Here is a 22,781-nt window from a genome sequence, read left to right as displayed (position 1 = left end):
AGTAGAAGCACAATTCATTATGTACACATGTTTTTTCCTTATGTTTTAAAAGTATTAAAAAAAAGCTAAGAAGAACTACGTTTAACGGATAACATACAATTAGAACTGTAAACTGGGCCTCAAGTTTTTCTAGACCCTATCTTAGGCGCAATTCTAAAATAAACGTTACAGTGTTGACATAAGATTCGAGGACCATGGGCAACACTAAACAATAAAGATGTAATTTTTATCACAGGAATCTAAACCATACAGACAGTGCGCCGAGTATTTAGACATAGTTTTAAGAAGCCGGCTACACATTTTGCGATATGTACAGAGTCCAAGAACTGCAGTGCCAAGTAAGCGGGCCGACATGTTCTTAAGCCCAGTGTGCGCAGTACAGGCAGAATCCAGCGCTTACGTTGAATCGTGTAATATCTGCAAAACAGTATTATGTGGATTGTTGACTGATCCGAAATCCCATCACAGGGGCATTTCATTAAATTATGTGACCAGTCTTGCTGCTTCGGATATGTGACTAGGTGGTGAAATGTATTAAATCTGAACCTAGTCAATAGATATTTATCGTAGGTATTTAAATAAAAGGTTAAGTATGGCTGGATCCCCACGGAAGTCTGAACTGTTAAAATATGAGCATTGGAGGGTTTACTTGTTTCCTGTGTCAAACGTAATTCCCTGAGATGGGAGAGGCAGAGTTTTTTCAAAACTTTCCTAGTAATGTTCATCAACGCGGGTGGATTCCGAAAGTATACAATACAATCCAGATCGCCTAGGAAGTTCCTTACATACTGGAGCCATGGAATTTTATGCCAATTAGTTAGGGCCAGACAGTCTGTTAAAAGTGAGCGGGTTAGGTGGCACTGCGTTTTGGTCCAAACACGGTGCCACAAAAGGATCGGCTGGATCCTGATGTTATCGATCAGATAATCGATTCCCAGCTCGATGTGACAGCCGTACGTGGGGGCACTATGGGGTACGGCCAGCAGATATTTTATAAACCCGTTCTCAACTGTTTGAAGGGCTTCAACTGGTGCGTACCCCCAGACCCCAGCTCCGTAGGTCGCTATGCTATGGCATTTGGCGTGGTAAATTTTTAGTAGTCCAGCTGCAGCAGGCTTACCCACTTTCCTTGAAAAGGAAACTAGGGCTGAAGTTGCTCTCTCAAAGAGCAATTTTTTACTAACTAAACCTTGCTTCCAGCTTAGTTTGTCATCCACTAGGATTCCTCGATATGGATAGACACTGGTTCGTTCCAATCTAACATTATCTATAACTATTGGTTTGGTTTCCTTCACCCTTGGCCCAATATGCATTACAAAAGTTTTGTTTTTGTTTACTTTTAAACCCAAGGAGGACATAAATTCGCAGTACTTGTTTAGTTGTAATTGGAGTTGGTTGGGTGTTCTTGCTAATATGACAGAGTCATCGGCATATAATAATGCAGGGATGGGGCGGTGCTTAATAGTTGGAAGGTCCTGGCTCTCTTCAAGCATGGCCACCTCTAGTCCGTTTTTGTACAGATTAAATAGAAAGGGAGCCAGGACACAGCCCTGTCTGACCCCTCTGTTAACATCGAAAGATGGTGATAATTCTCCATTCACTGCATATCTGACGCGGGCGGAGGCGTCAGAATAAAGTTTGTGGAGAAAATTAATAAGGGGGGGGTCGACCCCTAGCTTGCCAAGAATAGCCCACAGCTTTGAGTGGATGACACAATCAAAAGCTGCGCTAAGGTCGACGTACACTAGGTATAGGTTAGCCCCTTTAGCTCTTACATATTTCCCAATCAAAAGAACTAAGTTTAAAGCCTGCTCCACAGTGCCAAGGCCCTCCTGAAATCCATATTGCAGGTCGGTCATGATGTTGTTCATAGTTGCCCAATCCTGGAGACGCTCCAGGATTAACTGACCTACAACTTTACCTAACGAATCCAGGAGGGAGATCGGCCTGTAGCAGGTTGGGTTATTGCGCTCACCCTTCTTAAAGATAGGAAGGAGAATTGAGGTGGACCAAGAATGTATTAGGCCTACGTGTTTAACAGCAGTCATAGCCTGAGTGATGAGGGGTGTCCAAAGGTCTGGACAGTATGCAAAGATGTCCAGAGGTACCCCATCCGGGCCTGGTGCCTTGCCCGTCTTAGAGGAAGATAGTGCAGTCATAACCTCCTCATGGCTAAACTCCAGGTCTATTGGATAGATCTGTTTTGTACTACCATTTCCATCCTCCCTACCTTCAGTGGTGGTTTGTGTAGATGAACCACCGAATATTTTGGAGAAGTGTGCTACCCAGTCTTCGGCCGATACCACCACATCAAGATGGCGGGCAGTGGCGGTATCAACCAAAAAGGGTTATTTAACCGTGCGCCAAAACAGGGAGCTGTCTTTTGTTAGACAACTCTCATGAAGTTGGGCCCACAGTTTTTTCTTAATGTCTTTCCTGCGATTGTACAGAGCTAAGTTATAATCCTTTCTGAGTGTTTTAATTTCCTTGCAGTCTCCTACGGGTTTGTGTAGGGCTGATTTTAAATTATTCAGGGCTTTACGGCAATCTAAATTAAACCAGCCATTAGTTTTTGGTTTCTTGGGCTTTTGGTTGCTAGTCAGCTCTTCCCGTATTATTCTAACAATTTCCAAAAAACTGTTGATAATCAACTTTGGAGAAGAGTCAAGGGCCAAACAGGTATTCAACCAAGGTAAGGCTCTGCTTACAACTTTTCTCGAAATTTCAGCTGGATCGATTTTTGCCCATTTTACTGAGAACCCATTTATTTTGTCCATAGTTAATGAATGTTGACTCAATAGACTCGGGTTAACGGGTTGTAAGAGAACATTTGGAAATATTAATGAAACACTATTAGGAAAATGGTCACTACTGGGATCAGAACCTGTGGTAAAATTAATCATTTGGCCCTTTATGCTTTGAGAACAGAGTATGTAGTCGATTACACTTGACAAACCCCTCCCGTGAAATGTTGGCTTAAAGTCGACAGGCGGTTCGACTAACTCGTTTGCGTACTCCATTTCTAGAGAAAATAAACAGTCATTCAGACAGTTGCCTTCCTTTGTGTGGTGGTAATGTGTTAGCGGAGAGCCATTAACATCCGTTAAGCCACAATTACCGTTCTTATAGTTAGTACATAATGACATGTTAAAATCCCCTCCCCATAGCAAATAGTATGTCTTGGTGATAAGTTTGGTCCGCTGTTCGTTCAAAAGAGATGTTATTTCGGTTAGAGTGTTTACACAGTCTGCCTGGGAGAGGTTATTATAGAAGTTAACAAAAAAAATCGTCACACATTTTTTGAATGTAACCCTTAAAATTTGATAGTTCACATTGCACTTCACGGTGTTTACTTCCATCGATGGTAGAGTATTTGCTATGTAAAGTGCAAGACCACCCTTGGATCTGCCTGAGGTACTGGGACTGGCAGGAACATAATAAGTTTTAAAGCCTAGTAAGTGAACAGGCATAGTGGATCATGTCTCCTGTAAGCATAATATCTGATGAGTTTTAACTGTGTTGGAAGATTGGTTTTCGTACGAAGACCAGCTACATTCCAGTATAGAACAGAGAAAGCTAAATAGGGATGTGGCATGTCATTCGTTTTTGGAAGGGCTATACTGTCCACCTGTGAGTGCGTAACTGCCAACAGTAAGCCTTGTGATGTATCCTCTAACTTACCGGGAGTAGCTTGAATGTGGATAGTCTCCTCAAGGGGCAATTGATTAAGTAAGCTAGAGTTTTCTACCACCCCCATATCTGCTGGTTGCTTGGTTTCAGTAGTAACACTAGTATCAGTAGTAACAGGCCCAAAATGGTCGATATTGCTACCTGTTAACCCAAACTTTGGCGTTAATTCCAGGGGAATATTCCTAATAATTGACGCTATAATTGTTGGAACTATGGAAACGGCCCAACCGGATGTCCGGCCAGGGTAAGTGGGGTGTAAACGGCCCTGTCTGTTTTGTGGAGTGCTCGGTGGTGGTCAATCGACCAATTCTAGGCAGTCAAACCTGTTGGTAACTGGTACGCCTCTCCAATCTACATTGAATGGCCTGTCTCTGACTCTGTTACCAGCCCAATCTACCCACTCCCTTCTCCTGTCCCATTTCCCTGCAGAGGACCAGTCCCCACCTTGACCTCCATAGTCTGACCAATCTACCCACTCCCTTCTCCTGTCCCAGTTCCCTACTTGGGTCCAGTCCCCACCTTGACCTCCATTGTAGCAATTTGTTGGGGGGTAGAAAAAAGCTAGTCTTTTAGTGTCGATTCCATCGTTCTTTACAGTTGGGGCCCATGAACAAATGTGGTCAACAGTGCAGGGATCGTCAAAGTTGACTATAACACAATCCCCCGATATATTTTTCAGCTCCTTGCCTATCCAGGGGACCCTGCGAACCATTGAGATTCGACTCACACAATGCGGGGGCAGTGGTCTGTTCATATTGAACCAGTGCTGTACTTTGTTTTTAAGGGACCAACTGGGTTCCATCGTATTAAGACTCAACTCTGGAACCCCCGTCATTATCACTACAAAAGGGCTACATTCCGGGGGTAAATGAACTGTAAGCCCCGTTTGCCCCCTATTCCTATCGTTAGCAAGTTGTACCCCTGCTGGTTTGGTTTGGGCTACCTTCTGCGAGTCTTGTATAACAGAATTTTTTGGGACCGTGGGCGCCTTTTTCCCATCTGCTGGGGCGGGTTTCGTTTTAGATTGGTGGCCTGGGCGGTGGCATTGACTGTTGGAATGCCTACTGGACGAATATTCTTAATCGAATCTTGTGCCCCTGTTGTGGCCTTCCCTACCCCCTTAGGAACATTTGCACGCACATTTGGAGCAATTACGGGTGCCTGCATATCAGTCAGTTTCTTCTCTAGGTTCGAAAGGGACGTAGCTATGGGGTGTATGTAGGATTTTATAAGTTCATCTAATCTGATTAGGAGTTGATTGTTTAACCCACAGATCTTACACCCACCCTCCGGGCTGCCAGTGTCAATGGAGTTTTCTACATTTGAGGAGGGAGTTACAATATCTATGTTGTTAGTCTGTAACACTTCCTGTCTTAAAGAATCTTGGACCTGGGCCTGTGTGCAGGGTAAATCGTTTAGTGTGGTATGAGCTTTCCCTTTTACTTTTGTTTTTCCTGGCCTCTTTTTCTTGGGTATAGCACCCTCCCTTTTCCCCCTGGATGTATCCATAGCAGGACTAACCCGCCTCGGGGTAACAAAAAGTTCAGGTTTTTTTTCCAGCGGCTGGCTAAGTTGCGAATCTGTTAAGGCCAAAGAGGCCGACAAGTCGACCGTATTTGGAACAGTATGGATGTCAACACGTGTTTCAACTACGGGATTATTTGCCCCTGGATTGTTGGGTGTCCTTGCTACTGCTAATAATCCCAATGAGGAGCGCTTAGCTGCTGCCAGATCTAGTGAGACCCTGCGATCCAACAGAAGTATGCCTTGGTCTATGGCATCGTTGGCTCTGTTGATAAACTGGTCTATTGGGCCAATCACCTGTGCTACACCCTGTGCAGCTTTGCTCCTCAAAGCTCTCGTCGACATAGTAAGAGACAATAGGTAACACTAATGATGATAGTTTACAATGTGCAAGGGTTTTAGCAAGACGTGATAGTCAATGTTAGATATGTATAGTCCTTAAAAGTAGAGAGAGAAAAAACAAAATAAACAACTTTTTTTTTCTTTCTCAAATCTAATCAAATCGTAGAGGGATGGCCCAGTCCAGTCTTACCCGGTCTTTAACGGGCTTAAACGGGCCCACCCTTGCCCGGGCTTCGCTCCGCGCTTTGCCCCGCGCGCGTCCCGCGTACGCGTCTGACGCTGACTGTATATATCGGGAGGGGGGCGGGAAGAGGACCAGCTGTGGCGAATCTCCTGGCGCAGCGCCCGCTGGTCCTCGCAGTCCCGCAGGGGTAAAGCGTCTCTGCAGGGCTGGGCTCCTCTCGTGATCAGGGAGTCCTTCACTGATGGAAACCTCGAGCGGCGCCCGCGAAGCGGGGGCCGCGAGGAGTAGGCAGATGACAGCTGGGGAAAGACGTGGGCTGAAAGCAAGTAGGATATCGCGTCGTCCCTCTTTAAGTGGCAGTAGACAGAGTACACAAAGCACCCGAGCCCTCCGATCTTTAATCCAGGCGGGAGGGGGGCGGGAAGAGGACCAGCTGTGGCGAATCTCCTGGCGCAGCGCCCGCTGGTCCTCGCAGTCCCGCAGGGGTAAAGCGTCTCTGCAGGGCTGGGCTCCTCTCGTGATCAGGGAGTCCTTCACTGATGGAAACCTCAAGCGGCACCCGCGAAGCGGGGGCCGCGAGGAGTAGGCAGATGACAGCTGGGGAATGACGTGGGCTGAAAGCAAGTAGGATATCGCGTCGTCCCTCTTTAAGTGGCAGTAGAAAGAGTACATGTCATCAATGTATCTCCTCCATAAGGTGATGGCATCCTTGAAGGGATTACTTTCTGGGTATAAATGAGTTTTCTCAAAAAAGTGTATACAGTCCAGCCAAATTGGAAGCAAATACGCTCCCATAGATGTGCCCTGTATCATTAGGGAATGTATCTTCAAACCTGAAAAAGTTCTTCAAGTCAATGGAGGCATGCAATATGATAAAATCAATAAGTCGGTGTCAAATATTGCCATTCACTAACCTTAAGAAGTTCCTCAAACACTTGTAAATTAGCTTCTTGGGGTATGCTTGTATACAAAGCATGTACATCTACTGTGATGATTAGTGTTGTATCAATTTGTTAATTCACAGTGTCAATGAGATTTAGAATATTTGTGGTATCCTTAAAAAAAGACGAAGTAGATTCTACTAATGGCTGTCAGAAAAAATTACAAAAAGTAGACATAAGTTCCAGAAGGGATACTATGCCTGATACAATTGGCCGGCCTGGTGGTGAAATCTTCTCTTTGTGTACTTTGGGGAGGGTATAAAAATAAGGAGTCCTAGGATCAGTTTTTGTCAGGAACCCTGCTTCTTGAAATAAAGTCCTGCCTGGTGTCTTGGCCTTGTTAACCATTATGAGAATCTCCTTTACAATATAATTAGCGGGGTCACCTTGTAAAACATGATAATTCCTAGTATCCTGCAGAAGTCGAAGACACTCAAGTCTGTAGTCACTGGTGGAAAAATCAGTGTTACTCCTTCTTTGTCTGCCGGTTTAATAGTGATGCTGGTGTCCTGGCAAGGGAGTTCAAAGCTTCAATATCCATTCTTAATATATTGTGGAAGCTCTTCTTATTTGGGCTCCAGTCAGTATCATTCATCGCTGCTTGTTCAAACATCAACACCTCTACAGGGGTCACCTGCTATTGGCGAGCAAAAGGAGATAGAGTACACAATCCCGCATTTGTTTCTAAGTCAAAATATGATTTATCCATGAAAAAAGTACAAAGTCCAATCCTGTGCAAAAATCCTGATAATCACCAGTGAAGTTTAAAGTAATCAACCCTGTGTGTGGACACAAATACAAGACCCTTATTAAGCAACCCAGTTTCAGTTTCCATTAAGATCCTGTTGGACAAGTTGATGAATAGGTCTTGCTTTTGCTCAGAATGTGTTCCTTGCCTCTCAGTCATGTCACAATTTGGCGTTCTTTTTCCCATCTGACCTGTGGTTCTCTTTTTCATAGTCTTCCTCTTGCCATGCCACAGGCTCTTCTTAAAAAATGGAAATATCCTTGTGGATACATCAAGCCCTATGGAATGTTCATGTGTGGTACCCAAAAAAGAGGACCCTGGAAAGAGGAATAGGCCATTCTCTGTGGTTCATATCCTGGTGGGGTGGGCCTTCGTCCCCACTGCTCCACCCATCTGAATTCGATGACCACCCCAATTGTTTTGCCTTCTTCGACTGTGTGTTTATGGCAGGGGGTGGTGTGGTTGAGGGTCACTGCTAGTGCAGGGATATAACTTTTCCCTACTAAACTTTTTTAAGTCCTTATTCAATGTTTTTATTTTTTGTAGGATCAGATTCTCCATGTTCTCTTTGATTTTCTTATTGATTCCTTCTAATCTTTTCTTATAGGAAGAGGTCTAGTGTATGGAAGCCTTTGATGAATTCTCAGCCACTTGAATTTTATAATACGATTATTCGAGATTCTCTTGGCAGTGTTAATTATCAGACCCAAACAGTCTATAGTGCAGTACCAAGCTAGCTGGGACCATTCAGTTTGGAAGATGGGATCATCTAGAAACAGTCTGGGGGCATTAGTGACCATCAGGCAATTGGGAGCACTGTTTGCCCTCAAATATTCTGTCATTATCATCCCAAGAAGGGCTGTTTTCTTCTGGTTTCTTTTAAGTTGTGTCAGTGACTCCCAATCATCCCGAAACTGGACCATGGATTGACCAGATGCATCACTCAGCAGCGAGAGTGTTGACAAAATCGTTTCTACCACATCGTCATCATAACTAAAACTCCCTAGTCATTATGAATTACTCCTAATGTAGGACCAGTCTTTTGAAGCAACAAAAGTGGTGTCTAAAAGTGCGGCACCTTTTTGAGACTGTCACATGTAAGCCCCAGAGCTAATCAACTGCTGAACAACAACATACCAATACCCTCAACAGATAGGGATCTGTAGATTCAAACTGGTCTGACACACATCCTCCCAGTCTCAACAGACAGACAGCAACAGGTGTGATGTCCCACATATAAGCCTCTGCCTAGCAGTTAAGGGTCAAGGCTTACATATGCCCAGTGGTTTCCATCTTGGTGTCCTTTTAGTACAGTGAGGGTTTTAGTATTTCTATTTGGGATGCCCTAGATGGGCATTATTATGGAAACCACTGAACATATGTTGGCCCTGACCCCTAGCTGTTAGGCAGAGACTGATTTTCTGGAGTGCTGCACATGTTGCTGTGTCTACGTTGTGATATACAGGTCAATTAAATGTAATGCGAAAACAAAAACAGAAAGTGATATATATTTTCTTGTGGATGTATTGTACTAATTTGTATTGACATAGTTCTTAGTTACTTGTGATTCCTCAAGTACATAACATGTGGGAGTGATATATGCACAACCAAAACGCTTTGTCATTCATTGTTATGTTAGAAGCATTACTGTTTTCATGATGCAGGACAATTTTAATATTTGAGATGGGAAACATCCTTTACAACGCAACTTTTACCACGCAGTGCCTTTACGACGCAACTTTTACAACGCAAACCATTACAACGCATTGCGCTGGGGGGCGCTCTAGGATAGGGAATAGGTTTAATTTGCTATCCAACACCTTCCCTACTATCCACGGGGACTGGAGTTGGAATAGTAAATTAAACTATTCACTATCCAGCGCCCCAAAGCACTATGCGTTGTAAAGGCATGCGTTGTAAAAACAGCGTTGTAAAGGCATGCGATGTAAAAGCATGCGTTGTAATGTCATACATCAATTTGAGATGCCTAATAGGATGTAAAAATGTTAATTTCAGAAACAGAATCTGGAAAAGTATTATGAATAGTTCCTATAATGCATACAAGTATGTATTATATCAAACAATACCCTTTCAGACGTAGAGTAACGCATAAATTATGCAAAAATGAAGCAGAGAACTCTGGGTAGTTCTCAAGTTGAGGTGGAAAGCAGCTCTTGTATAGAGCACTCTCAACACCAGCGACACTATAGATCTGCTCACCTCAAGTGTCTGCATTTCTATCTAAGGAAGAGGGAAAGTCAGTGTGGAATATAGTGTCGCAATTGAAATAAATTTGAGTCGCTGACAGTTCGCAAACCGTAGATTTGATCTACGTGAATATTTTGGCTAAAATATTGGCTGCTGAAATGAGAGAAAGGGAGGAAGCAGCGCTTTCGATCTTCAACGATCATGTTACAGTCAATAGGAAAACTGTTGGGGCAGCAAGCAGCACTAAAATTTCAGATGTTGCGACACAATAGAAAAGACTGGAAAAATTGAAACATACGGAGTTATCGAAGTGGTGGGAGTCAAAGTCCCTACAACGATATCTTGAAGTGAAACAAATTCCTAGAGGCTTAAGAATTTTGGTGGCACCCACATATGAAGACCCTAACCCGAACATGCTCCGTGAGGGGGCTGACAATAATCAGGAATCTTCGTGAAGAATGCTCGCAATTCTGATAAAATATGCGGACATTGACCATCAAAAGATTATAGAGGAAATAGATCTGATTCAAATGATGCTTGATAAAGAACAAAATCAAGATGAAATAATAAAGTTTAAGTCTGACATGAATGAAAGGCTTCGCAAACTTGAGGAATCAATCAAGGAACGCAATGCCCAAAAGTTCATAAGATATAAAATCGATTAAGACAGAGGACAGATTTTTACCTTTGCGAAGAAGTTTGAATCATTACGCAGGCAGAAACTTAATATGTCTGGTAAGCCCTCGGCAGAGCCACAGTCAGAACAAAGCAGTATACAGAGCTCAGATGCTGGTACAGATGCTGCAGAAGGCTCCAGTGGCCAGATAAGTGGACATAGAAGAGTTGCATTTTTTACGGGAAGAGAGAAGATTCAACCTGCGGCCAAGAACGCAAGTGGTGACTGCAAAACCTCCAAGAGGAAGAGGCAGAGGAACCAGAGGCGGAAAGGGGCCATCGAAGAGAAAGCCTAGAGAGGGCGCAACAGGAAATAATTAGTATTGATGAAGCCTCCATTATGAACCTAACCAGCGTAATTTTATTTGAAATAGAAAAGAGCATACTGAAGCTGGGCCTTTCATTTTGCCCCGAGGCAGACATGGACTATGTTACAACTAGGGTAGACATCTTTAAATTTGTGCGGTCGCAAAAATTAAAGAAACATTTTGCAAATAGTCAAAAACAAGTACGAGCAACAGCACCTACGGTAACCCCGAGTGAGAGAGACCAACAAACTCTGCTGGTTGGGGATATGAATCTCCTACTGAATTTAAGACAGCTGGCAGAAGCAACAGATACAGGAGAAGCCGAAACAGTTCTGGACACAGCAAGCACAGATGCAAGAGTTTTCGAGGTGGCAGAAGACGAACAGTTGAATGTTGCAAGAGATGCACCAACTAACTTCAGATCTTCCTCCAAATTCACACCATTGACTGCTAGAGATTCAGTTAACATCTACAGTGAACTGGTAGTCAATGAATTGAAAAATATGCACAGAAAAGTTGAAGGAAAACAAAATAAAGTATCACAAAAACAAAGAGACTATGCAGCATTGACTAAAAAACTCGCAGACAATGAGGATTGTATTGTGAGAAATGCTGATAAGGGTGGGGATGTTGTTTTATGTGGCAAGCAACAATACCTACTTGAGGCAAATAAGCAACTCAACAATCAATTCAATAATATTATAGTTGCAGAGGAGGTAATGTTAACGAGTCATTGTGCATTTAATCTGCAATTGCAAGAGTGGTACAACCATTGTTTGATTAATCATGAGGAATACGTTTTTTATAAAAAATCTGCAATCCAGTCACCCCAGTATTCTACATGATACCGAAGGTACATAAAGATCCTGTGTGTCCCCCAGGGCAAACAATTATATCGGCCATAGGTAGAGCCCTGGAGAATACCTCTAAATATGTCAATTCATTACTTTGTCCCCTAGTGAGAAGACTGCCGTCTTTTATACAAGACATGGGTGACTTTCTGAGAAGCACATAGGATCTACCTTGGGAACAGGGCTATTTGTTGATAACGATAGACGTGTCTGCCTTGCACAAGAGTATCAAACACAGTGACAGATTGAATGCAATCAAACACTTTTTGGGCACCAGACCAATTAAGTTATGGGTGCATACACAAATGTTGAATCAACCGCAATGGATCGCACACCGCTAGCCCCTCCTCCGGATCACCCCTGAGGATTCTGGTACGTGAAGTTCAAGAGTGGTTCACCTCAGTAGGTGCAAGTAAGTACTTGTTGTTGTGAAGATCTCTAGACCCGAGACATGGCCCGGGTTTCGGGATATCTTCCCTCATCAGTAGAGAACGTATTTGGGGTGGAAAAGAAGGCCGCCAAGCAACTGTCACAGGCCTTGATGCCTAACCGGCACGTAGGTGCGTCATCGAGAAGCTCGTCAGCTGAAAGGCTCAAGGGAGCCCATTTGTAGAATCAACCGCAATGGATCGCACACTGCTAGCCCCTCCTCCGATGCTCCGCGGAACACGAACTATACTTACCACAGTCCTTAGGGGCGATCCCACTGGTGTGTGAGTGGTGTGCGACCCCACCCCCAATTGTAATGTTAAAGCTCCCTCGAGCAGTTGGCTGACGAGCCTGGGACCTCGCACCTGCGCGCCTGAGTGGTACTAAACCTGGCAATATTTGGCAGCCACCGGCAACCCCAGAGCACGGCCTAATCCCTGCTGATGAGGTGTAAATACCCTGAAACACATGCCCAGGGATGGCGAAGATAGCGAAGATAGCAGAGAATCGAAAGAAGATGCATCGCGGAACACGAACTACACTTACCACAGTCCTTAGGGGCGATCCCGCTGGTGTGTGAGTGGTGTGCGACCCCACCCCCAATTGTAATGCATACACAAATGTTATTGGCCATGGTGGCAGCATGTCTCAATAACAATTATTTTCTATTCAATGCTGAATTTTTCCATCAGACATGTGGGACGGCTATGGGCACCTGCTTCGCCCCCAGCTATGCAAATCTGCATATGGGCTGGTGGGAGGAGCAGGTGGTCCGGAGGCAGTACCCAAAGGAATGACAGCAGCACATAATGCATTGGTGTCAGTTTGCCGACGATTTTCGCACCCTACAGCAGGCAATACGTTGCTTCACGCAACAAGTTTCCATCCGCAAAACTTGGTAAAGAGTATGGGGAATGCTTAAGAACGATAAAAAACTGTAGCAACCATGAGGAGCAAGAGAAGGAAATGTCAGAAGCCTCGCTTCAAGGCAAGGGGCCATACAGATGACTGTATTAACTCTGCTATAACTAAAGCTAAGAAGAGAACAAGGGAATAGATTTTATTTGAAAATAGTTAAACCAAGGCCAGGGCAGAGTTGACAAGTGTTAACTGACATGGGGGTGGACACCTGGGTAAGTAGCTCAGTACACAATGGTGGAGTACTCCTTGTGGTCTGGGAGGCCATAAGAGGTGTGTGGTTGGGCAAAAGACTGGAGGCCATCATGGTCAAACAGGTAACCTATTCTTTTGCAGTTAGACTCCTGCAACGCCTGGTTGTTCCTACCCTCATGGGCTGGCGAGAAGGCAGGGTTGTGCAGGAACGCTGTGAGGGGAGACGGCTGCGAAGATAAGCATTCCAGGCCTCCACTGTTGTTCTCATCACTGGGTATATGTTCACTTCCAGGCGTCTGTGTTTTTTAGAAAATCAGGGAATTTTACAAATGTGGATGCCTTCTACTACTTGATCATTGAAACACCAATGCTTAGCCAAGAGGGTTCACGACCACTTGACGATATAATGGAGCTGTGTTGCTGTGAAATACTTGTTTAGATGTGGAATACCCAGACCACCCTCTGCCATGTACAGGTACGCTCTTCTCTTCACCACCCACGGTTTCTTGCCCTCCCAGATGAAGCCCTCCAGCAAATTTTGCAGTTTGAATAAGACATTGGGGCTGGCCAAAGTGGCCATAGTGGCAATGTTTGCATTACATATAACATTTGAGGGAGGAGTGTTATTTTGATGACCGCTATTTTCCCCAGCCAGGAGACGCCACCAATCCACCAGGATTGTAGGTCTTTCCCAGCCCTGGCATGGAGGTCTGTATAATTGCATTCCAACATTCTTTTTAAGGAGGGGCGAATCTTGAGGCGTAGGTAGTGTGCCCAGTGTTGGGCCCATGGCAGGGGAAATGACTGCTCACGGTACGACCTGTCGTCCAATGGGGTGGAAAGGTTCAGGATAGGAAATTTCAGATGACGACCTTGAAACCTGACACCGACCGGTCTGAATACATCCAACTCCCTAAGGAGAGCTGGGACTGATGTTCGGGCATTGTAAGGATCATCACAACATCATCCAAACACTGTGAGAGCTTATATTCTCACCCTCCGATCCGGATGCCAGCCATATGTTGGGGTGCCCAAATCCTTTCTGCCAGAGGTTCCATATAGTGAGCAAAAAGGATCGAAGACAGGAGGCAACCCTGTCTCATTGCCCTATGGATTGCGAATAGATTAGAGGTGGTGCTGTTAAACTGAATGTGGGCATTTGGCTAGTGGTAGATGCTTTCTATCCACTTTTTTAGCGGGGACCAAAGCCCAGCCTATCCAGGACTCAAAACAGAAAGGGCCAGTAGACCCAATCAAAGGCCTTCTATGCATCTATCTATACCAGGATGACATATGTACACATGACTGGGGATTTGTTGATTAAGTGAAGAAAGCATTTTGTGTTGTTGCTGCAGGTCCGTTCAGGTATTAATCCTGTGTGATCCGGGTTGATACGGCCCTGCATATAGGGGCGGAGCCGGACAGCCAGTATACCAGTAAAAAGCTGGGCATCCACATTGAGGAGGGAGATAGGGTGGTATGAAATGCACTTGTCAGATTTTTCCCTGGTTTAGGGATGAGACTAGTGATAACTGCTTCCCGCATCAGGTAGGTAGAGTTTTCGGGTCTCCAATAGTGTTCTACACTCGGGTGAATATGGTGGCTAGCAGGCTGCCGTAGGTTTTATAGAATAACAGGGTGAACTCATCTAGGCCCAGGGCTTTGCCGGATGGGAGGCGTGCAATTGTGGCTAGAACCTTGCTGTCTTTAATGTTGGACTCCAGTATATCCAATACTGGGGTCGGTAGACTGGTAAGGTACATGTCTGATAGGTAATCAAATGCCTGTAGAGGGTCTGCCTCCTCTGTTGTATAAAGGGTGACGTAGTACCATCTTCCAGCTGTATCTCTGCTATCCTGGAAGCCTGAACTTTAGCTCTCAATATACATGCCAGTAGTCATCCAGCACAGTTACCTCCAGTATACAATTTCGCATTGTACGGAGAAGTGCCAATTTGGGTCTATCCATATCCAATGCACTAAGGAGTTTCCTGGCTTGGTTCAGCTCTCCGCGGATCCTGTGAGTCTCTGGTCACATGTGCTCCTTTTCGAGGGCCACCAGCTAATCTTCAAGACTCACTCGCTTTCCTTTCCTTTCTTTGTTATATTGTGCTGAGATGTTTATAATAGTACCTCCTATCACGGCCTTAAGGGCGTCCCAGAGTAACACGGCTGGCACCTGTAGGGTATTACTAGTGTGCAGATATTGCTGTGCAGCATCACTAATCTCCTTCCTCATGAAAGCATTTGCAAGTATTGTGTTGTTCAGTCTCCACGGTGGGGAAAGCATGGTGGTGTGAGGGACTTTAAATGAGACTGCAATTGGTGCATGGTCTGACAGTGCAGCAGTGCCCACCTCTGACAGCGTAATTGCAGCCTGTATCTGTGGGGAGAGCAGAAAGTAGATAAGTCTGGCATAATTCTGATGGGAGACAGAAAAGAAGCTATGCGTTTACGTCATGGGATGGAGGGGGATGCCAGACATCGGTGAGACCCGTCTTGCAGCCGCTGGATTCCTTTGGGCAAGAAGGTTCCCGATTACCCAATACATTGAGTGGACCTGTCAAGTAGCAGATGCTGCACCAGCTTGAAATCCCTTCCCACAAACAGGGCTTTGTCAAAGGAGGTGAGTATCTGGCTGAGGGCTGTCTCAATTAATTGGTCCTGGTGATCGTTGGGAGCATATAATGTAGCCAATGTGAAGGTGTAGGCACCCAGAGCCACCTGCAGGGAAACAAGCTGACCCAGGACTACCATGAGGGTCTGTGTGATGTGGCCCCTGAATTTGTTGACTAGGAGGATGGCAACTCCCTCCTTTTTGTTGGGGCAAGATATTGGTAGGGGAACCATTTGGAACTCGGTCTCCCCCAGTCCTTCAGCAGGTGAGGTTCCTAGTCCTACAGGAGTACAAGATTACAGTACAAGTCTTTCAACATGGCTAACACCACTAGGCATTTTGCTGGTGCATTCAGCCTACGAACATTAAGCCTCACTACTTTGATCATAGAGTCTCTCATGAAAGTCTCCTAAGTACATGTCAATTTAATGCACTACAGAGTTGATGATGTTGGGTGAGCTGTGGTGTGAAATGCATGCATTGAGGTACCCTGGAGGGGGACAGGGATAATACAACAGGTAGAAATAATTAACTGAAGGGAAATGCCCGATGGAGCTACCTGGTTTAGCTATAGGGGAGATGGGCCGTGGATTCCATCCTTGGTCATCACCTACCCAGTCGAACTTTAGACAGACTTCTTTTCGTCTCTCTGTATTGTCTCTTCCCTTATCCTCCCTTCTCTCACCTCCCCTGCCCCCTCCACTACTTTTCTCTCCCCTTTCTCTCCTCTCCTAATTGTATTTCCTATTTTTTGTGGATTTTTTGTTTAATTGTTGAACTTTGTCTGTTAAACTGCTGATTCTCATGTAAAGCGCTCTGATACCTCCGGGTCTAGCCAGCGCTATATAAAACTCTTTTAAATAAATAAATACCCAAATTGGGCGCCAGTTCATCCATCATGTAGGGTCTGTGTTGGCAGACCAGGTTCTGTAGCCTGCTCTGTCTGTCATATTGGCACTCCGCAGCATCCAAGAGGTGGAAACAAAGTGTGAAGTGGCAGTTTCAGCATCTGGGTTTCACAAGTGCTTTCTGGGGAGGGCCCAGGTGAGTTCCATGCAGCTGCCCACCCACCAACATGCTCAGTGTTCTTGATCTCCAGGCCACTCCTATTGTATTTATTGCAATAGTTGGTGCATTCCTGACTGCTTTCCCCTGCAGTGGATTTATGGGTCTTCGATTTGTTGGGTCTGCGGGTATGTCATTGAGGAACCCTGCATGGGGAGGATGTGGGGGAGGCGTTAGGCGGGCCCCTCTCATTATAAGGGGGGATCAGTCCCAATATGGAACAAGCTTCCTCCACTGTATGTGTAATGTGTGTTTCTCTGCCCCACACAAAGACAAGCCAGAAGGTGCGACCCCATTAATACTTGACCCTCTTTTCTTGCAGAAATGTGTCGACATCCCAAAAGGCACATCATCTTCGAAGTGTGATGAGGGAGAGGTCATGAAAAAGCCCCACTTTGACCCCCTCTGTTTGTATGGGACCTTGGTTGTGTGAAGCTGCCATAAGGGCCTCTTTCTGATGATAGTATTGGAGGCAGGTCAGTATATTTTGGGGCATCACTGGGGTGATGGCTTGGCGGCCTGCTCTATGTGTTCGATTCTGAACAATGGGGGTGTCTGCCAGGCTGGGGAGGACCTTTTAATGCGGCGGGTAACATATTCCTCCAAGTCTCTATTTTTAGCATTGAGAGGGACTCCCTTGACTCTAATATTGGATCAGCGTGATCTATTCTCCAGGTCTTTCAACTGGGTGCAGAGGTCAGAGTTTTGCTCCTGGAGGTCCAGGCACGCCCACAAGTGATTGTTCAGCTCCTCTTCAGTGGTATTGCTCCCGTCCTCCAGGGCTGCCACTTGTTGGTGTATGTCTGTCAATTCTTGCTTGACTTCTTTAAATTGTGCTGACACTTCTTCCCTCAGGGCAGAAAAATAGTCTTACAGTGTATGGAAGAGGCCCTCCATGAAGGAGCGTATGAAGGGTGCATTAAGCCATCATGGTCTATGCCGTGTGAAGTGGCTGAGGATGACGGGGTGTCCCTAATCCCCACCTCCCGGTGCAAATCTGCCTTTTTGGCCGTGGCATTGGAGAGCATGTCTCACAGTGTAGACTTGTTTCCCCCCATGCACTGCTATCAGCTGAAGACTGCTGCTGTGTGGTCCTTCCTAGTGGACACACTTGGGCAACGCAGCAGAGCGATGGGTGGGCAAATTGGGGAGGGCCGATGTCAGTGTGCGATTAATGTTTTCTCCCTACTCAGGTTCTCTGTGGCAACGGCATCCCGTAGTAGCATCCCTTAGTGGGGTCACCGACCTGCCGACCGTAGTGTTGCGATGTGGTGGAGACTAGCCCCACTGTGCTCTTTGGGCCTTTGTATGTGGGGCAGAGTCACTGCTTTTCTCCAGTGCTGGGCAGCCCCTGCCCCACCAGGCCTCCCCAGGTCAAGGCTCATCGCAGTATTCTGGGAAACCGCAACTCACTGTGGTGCACTGGCAGCTGCAGGCCCCAGGTACTCCCAGGAAGGTAAGCAGCATCCTCTCCCTCTCTTGGTCAGTGTCAGCACCCCCCTCCCAGGCTGGTATGTTGATTTTCACAGCTGCCCGTGGAGTAGACGATGCTGGGTGAGCCCCCCTATAGGATCATCTCTAGCCTCGCAGTGTGGCTGCGCTGGGGAGCCCGGGCCTATCTGTACCCCAGGCCAGCTGTCACACCATCAGGCATGGTCCAAAACCCAGAGGCCGCCTTGCTGCCCTCTCAAAGGCCGCTGGGTCAATTTGGAGCTGGGCTCCAATGCGCTATGCCGCTGTTTCCATTTTGTGGATGCGTGCCGCAGCAATGGCAGCAGGTGAAAGCTGACCGAACAGTGACAACTCTTAGCCACTCTGGGTCCGATGCGGATTTCTTTGGCATCAGGGAGGGAATGCCAGCCTGGTGTGTTGTGTTTCAGGCAAGGGATAGGGGCTGGGACTGGATGCTGGGGGGTCTAGGCTGCAGGGCTGTGCAGCAGAGCTCTGACTCAGCTGACATCTTAGACACGCCCTTTGCTATTTAAAAAAAGTGAATCCTCGTCCTGTGTTTCCACTGCAACACCATCAGGTGTACAGTAAATAACACAATACATCTTTCAAAGATGATCCCTTTCAAGCAAGTTCACTGGACCAGAATCCTATAGAATAAACTGATGATTATTCCACATCTATCCTATTCTGACTGGCACATCTGCTGACACTTGATTTACAATTTGTCTGTTACTAATCCCTACAACATGAACTACTTTTGCAGGAAGGGGTAGTTTTCTAATTTCCACAGAATAAACTGTAGTGTAGTTCCTATATTCCCAATAGCTCTGCGCATTGGAATAATATATTCAGCAGTGTAGACGTAGGACTGAGGTTATCTAGGTCTCTACTGACTATATTAGACTTAAGTTTTGCCAGCTAGCTCAGAGGTCACTAGAAACTTTCTCGAATAAACGAGGAGGAGTTTAACCTCCCTGGATAGACAAGAAGGGATTAGCTTCTGACAACCATATAACATGACAACTTTGCTCCCTCAGAATAAGAGTGTATCTCTAGAGTCGTGTGAAAACAATAGACAGCTATTTCACTCAGTCAAGTGCGCATACTTAGTTTCACCAGAGTGCAGAGAAAAGAGAGACGGGCGTTTTCAATAAAAGATGTTATTTATTAAGCAGTCTTCTTTCTCATACAAGAAAAATTAATTGCCACAATTGCAATACTCATAGTAAAGTAAAGTGCGTACAGTAAAAGGAGGATTAAGAAATAATACTGTAAAAGCATTGATATGGTTTCTTAGCCATAAGATACTTTAAAATAGATAAAATATATACATACTTATATACATTGACTAACTTACTCAACTGGTGCTTCTAAATACGCCTACCCCGGTGTACCTGACCTAAGCCTAATACGTGGAAAGGAGTAAGTAAGTAGCAGTTTAAGTTAAGTTGGTTTTGCCAAGAATCTGACTCAAGAATTCTCTCTAAGGTTTTAGTCAGCTGCGTACCTGGGTATTTAGAAAGCAGGAGGTCTTGTATCTCTCTCTCAGGACTCGATATCCCGGAGCTGGATTTCTCGGCAGGAGAAAAGACAGCGTCTCTCTCAGTGCGTCAAAGAGGAGGGGCAGCGTCGGTGGGCTCTAGCATCAGCTGGGCTCTCGGCAAGTAGATAGCTGCTCTGCTCCAAAACCACCACTGTGTGTTTGCTTAAGGCAACGTTGGTATATTTATACATGAAAGGTGCCGGGTTTGACGTAAGGTTGGACATAAGACGTCAATAAAGATGTCACTAAGAACTGGCCGTTCTTACAGTGCTTTACAGGAGTTCTAGGACGAAATCAAAACAAAAGCAAGGGGGATTTCCCAGGTTGCTGGAGGTTTGGTTTCTTTAGAGAACTCGTTGTGCTTTCTAGGAGTCCGGGGTAGTAGCCTTGCTTAATGTGACTGCATGGGCTACGACTAATATGGATATGATTCCTATGCCTTTATAGGGATATTATTGATTATAGCCGAACAAAGGCATAAAATAGAAATATCGATTTAGGTTCCTAGATAAAAACACAATACCCACTCCACGATCTAATGACCATCATTACCAAAACTAAGCAATAGTAAACATATAAAAGTGCATGTGTTTCCAACCCACCACAAAATACATAAATTTGCATATTGAAATGGTATAAGGTAATACACGAAAATGAGTAATGGTACTGTACGTTTTCAAGCAGTGGTATCATTCAGAAAAAAATGCATATATATATCAGCTGAATGATTTGCGAAATTTACACATGAAATTGCTCTTAATACAGAAAAGAAGGTCGAGACCATTTCATCACATATAAATACAGTTACTGTAAATGTGCTAGAGGCTGAGGTAATATATTGTCTCTAGAGTTCCTAAAATAGAAGCTCTGTTCTCTAAGAATAGTTCTACTTCAAGCAGAGTACATGTGCCAGAAAAAGGGTAAATATTTTGGAATTGGGAAAAAAATAATTTTGCTTTCAGGGAAGAAAAAAATATAGTCCCAAATATTTTCAGTAGCTTTTGTTTATCAAAGCTGAAGGCCGAATTCAGAGTTCAGGGAACGCTGTGTGCTCATTGCTTAAAATAGTTATTCTTTCTGTTCAGGGGAGAACATCATTTCAGACAGACTTTCAAAAAAGTGGTCCACCGCTTCAGGTGAAAGTTCAACCAAGTTTGAAAATTCCGCAACTGTGCAGTCGTGAGAATGATTGCTATCATCGATGTCAGGATCAGCAATGCTCACAGAAGGTCGTACCTGGGTGATGTTGCTCTCATCTCGTACTTCACTACCCCCTAATCATAGTGGTGAAGTCTCAACGAATGCTGTCATCAGAATGGGTAGCCGCTGGGGACAACACGATGCATGAGCCGTTACTGGACTTAGAAAAGTATCTGTATCCAATGGTACTGCTGATGGTAGTGTAAGACAGACGTCCAACACGCATTCTTCGCCTCATAGCATACATCGAAGCACAGGTAAGATGCAATTCTGCCAGATGGGTCTAAATGAAAGAAACCAGGTCATATTCAGATCTCTTAGCCGGGCTAATCCAAGGACTTTAGTTATGCGGTCCCGAAAGCGTATAGCTAGGATCGTTTCTTCCATCGTTGCTGGAGTCTTGTCTGCGACTTGGCTTGCCATATCAGAGCAGAAGGATCAAAAATAAAATGCCTGCTACGAGTCCCAACAGAAGTGGTAGGCCGCCAAAGACAGAATCGACAAAATAAGGAAAAATGCCCAGAACTGTTTCGAAGGGTGTTAACAGTCCCGAAAAAATTGTCTTAAATATATGTGGATATGTGGGATACCACTGGTATCTGACATATTTAGAATTTGGCTTAGCGTTTCTACGAAATGCACGGGGCAATTTGTTGATAAAAGGGTATGTATCTCTGCCGTTGTCCTTGCAACTTGCAGATCATACGTTTCTTTTGATGACGTTAAGGGCACAGTTGTCTGTAAAAGTACAGACTTTATTCTACTTAAAGTATCAATTCGAATAGAAGAGATATTCAAAGAAGGCCAAATTGTTGCCCCCGTATCTGGAGTGCTGTTTGGATACAATACTTGCATACAGCAAGTGACCATGGAACTCACGCTGACGAGATAGGCTTTTCCTGGCACCATGCCACAACAGCTGTGGTCCACTATTAGAATATAACTCCGGTTAGAAAGTCGTCTAAAGAATGGCTCTATTTGTGTTGCAGGCGTCCCGTGCTGATGACATGAAAGGTTATTTGAAGTCCCCTCACAGGCCTCATGCAAGTCAATACCTTGACACAGAAGTATACCGCTTAGTGATTGTTTACAATTTTTTTCACTAAGAAATACATTCTGTTTCTTTTCACTGTAACATGTGTGTGTATAAGGTAATTTCCATGATGACTTAATGTACCCTTTACCCAACCTTTCATACTGGCCCGCTGGCATATACTCTTGACAGTATTTAAATTGGAAAGTTGTTATCGGAATTGTGATTATTCCGTGTATTATCCATTCAATGACAGGTCTTTCTGACATTGTCAATGGTAATCTCTCAAGTTTTTCAATGCTCAGAATCGTATAGTCTGCTCCTTTTTGTGCCAAACTGATTTGTGTATCAGTAAGGTTAAAGATAGAGAATAATGACGTTGTGTTGATTAAACGCCAGGGCACGTAGCCTGAACGCAGATTTTGCAACGTCCAGCCAAGCTGTACAATAGAACGTAATTGGGACTGACCGTGTTGTAACATCAGTAAGTCCTGCTCTATGATATCAATAGCAGAGGATACAATACTGTCCAGTGAATATATTCTGGAGGACAGAGTCATTAACCCATTGTCCACAACAGAAAATGATTTTTCCAAATTAATATGATCAATTTCTCGTATTTTTTCTGCTGTTTTAATTTGCATCACTTTCCAAGCTTCGTTGTACGCAGCATTTGCATCACTTTCCAAGCTTCGTTGTATGCAGCGTATATACCGGCCGCTATGAAACGTTTTTGACGCTGTTTGCGTGGTCCCATTATGAAATCACGCAAGTCAGCACCGTCTTTAAGTAAAGTCAAGTGTTGCTTAATTTCAGCCAGTGTGGATGTCTGTAGCCATTTGAGGCAGAGTTTCCCTAC

This window comes from Lissotriton helveticus, chromosome 4_1, assembly GCF_964261635.1.
Source record: "Lissotriton helveticus chromosome 4_1, aLisHel1.1, whole genome shotgun sequence".
NCBI classification, from domain to species: Eukaryota; Metazoa; Chordata; class Amphibia; order Caudata; family Salamandridae; genus Lissotriton; species Lissotriton helveticus.
Note: the sequence above shows the minus strand (reverse complement) of the source record.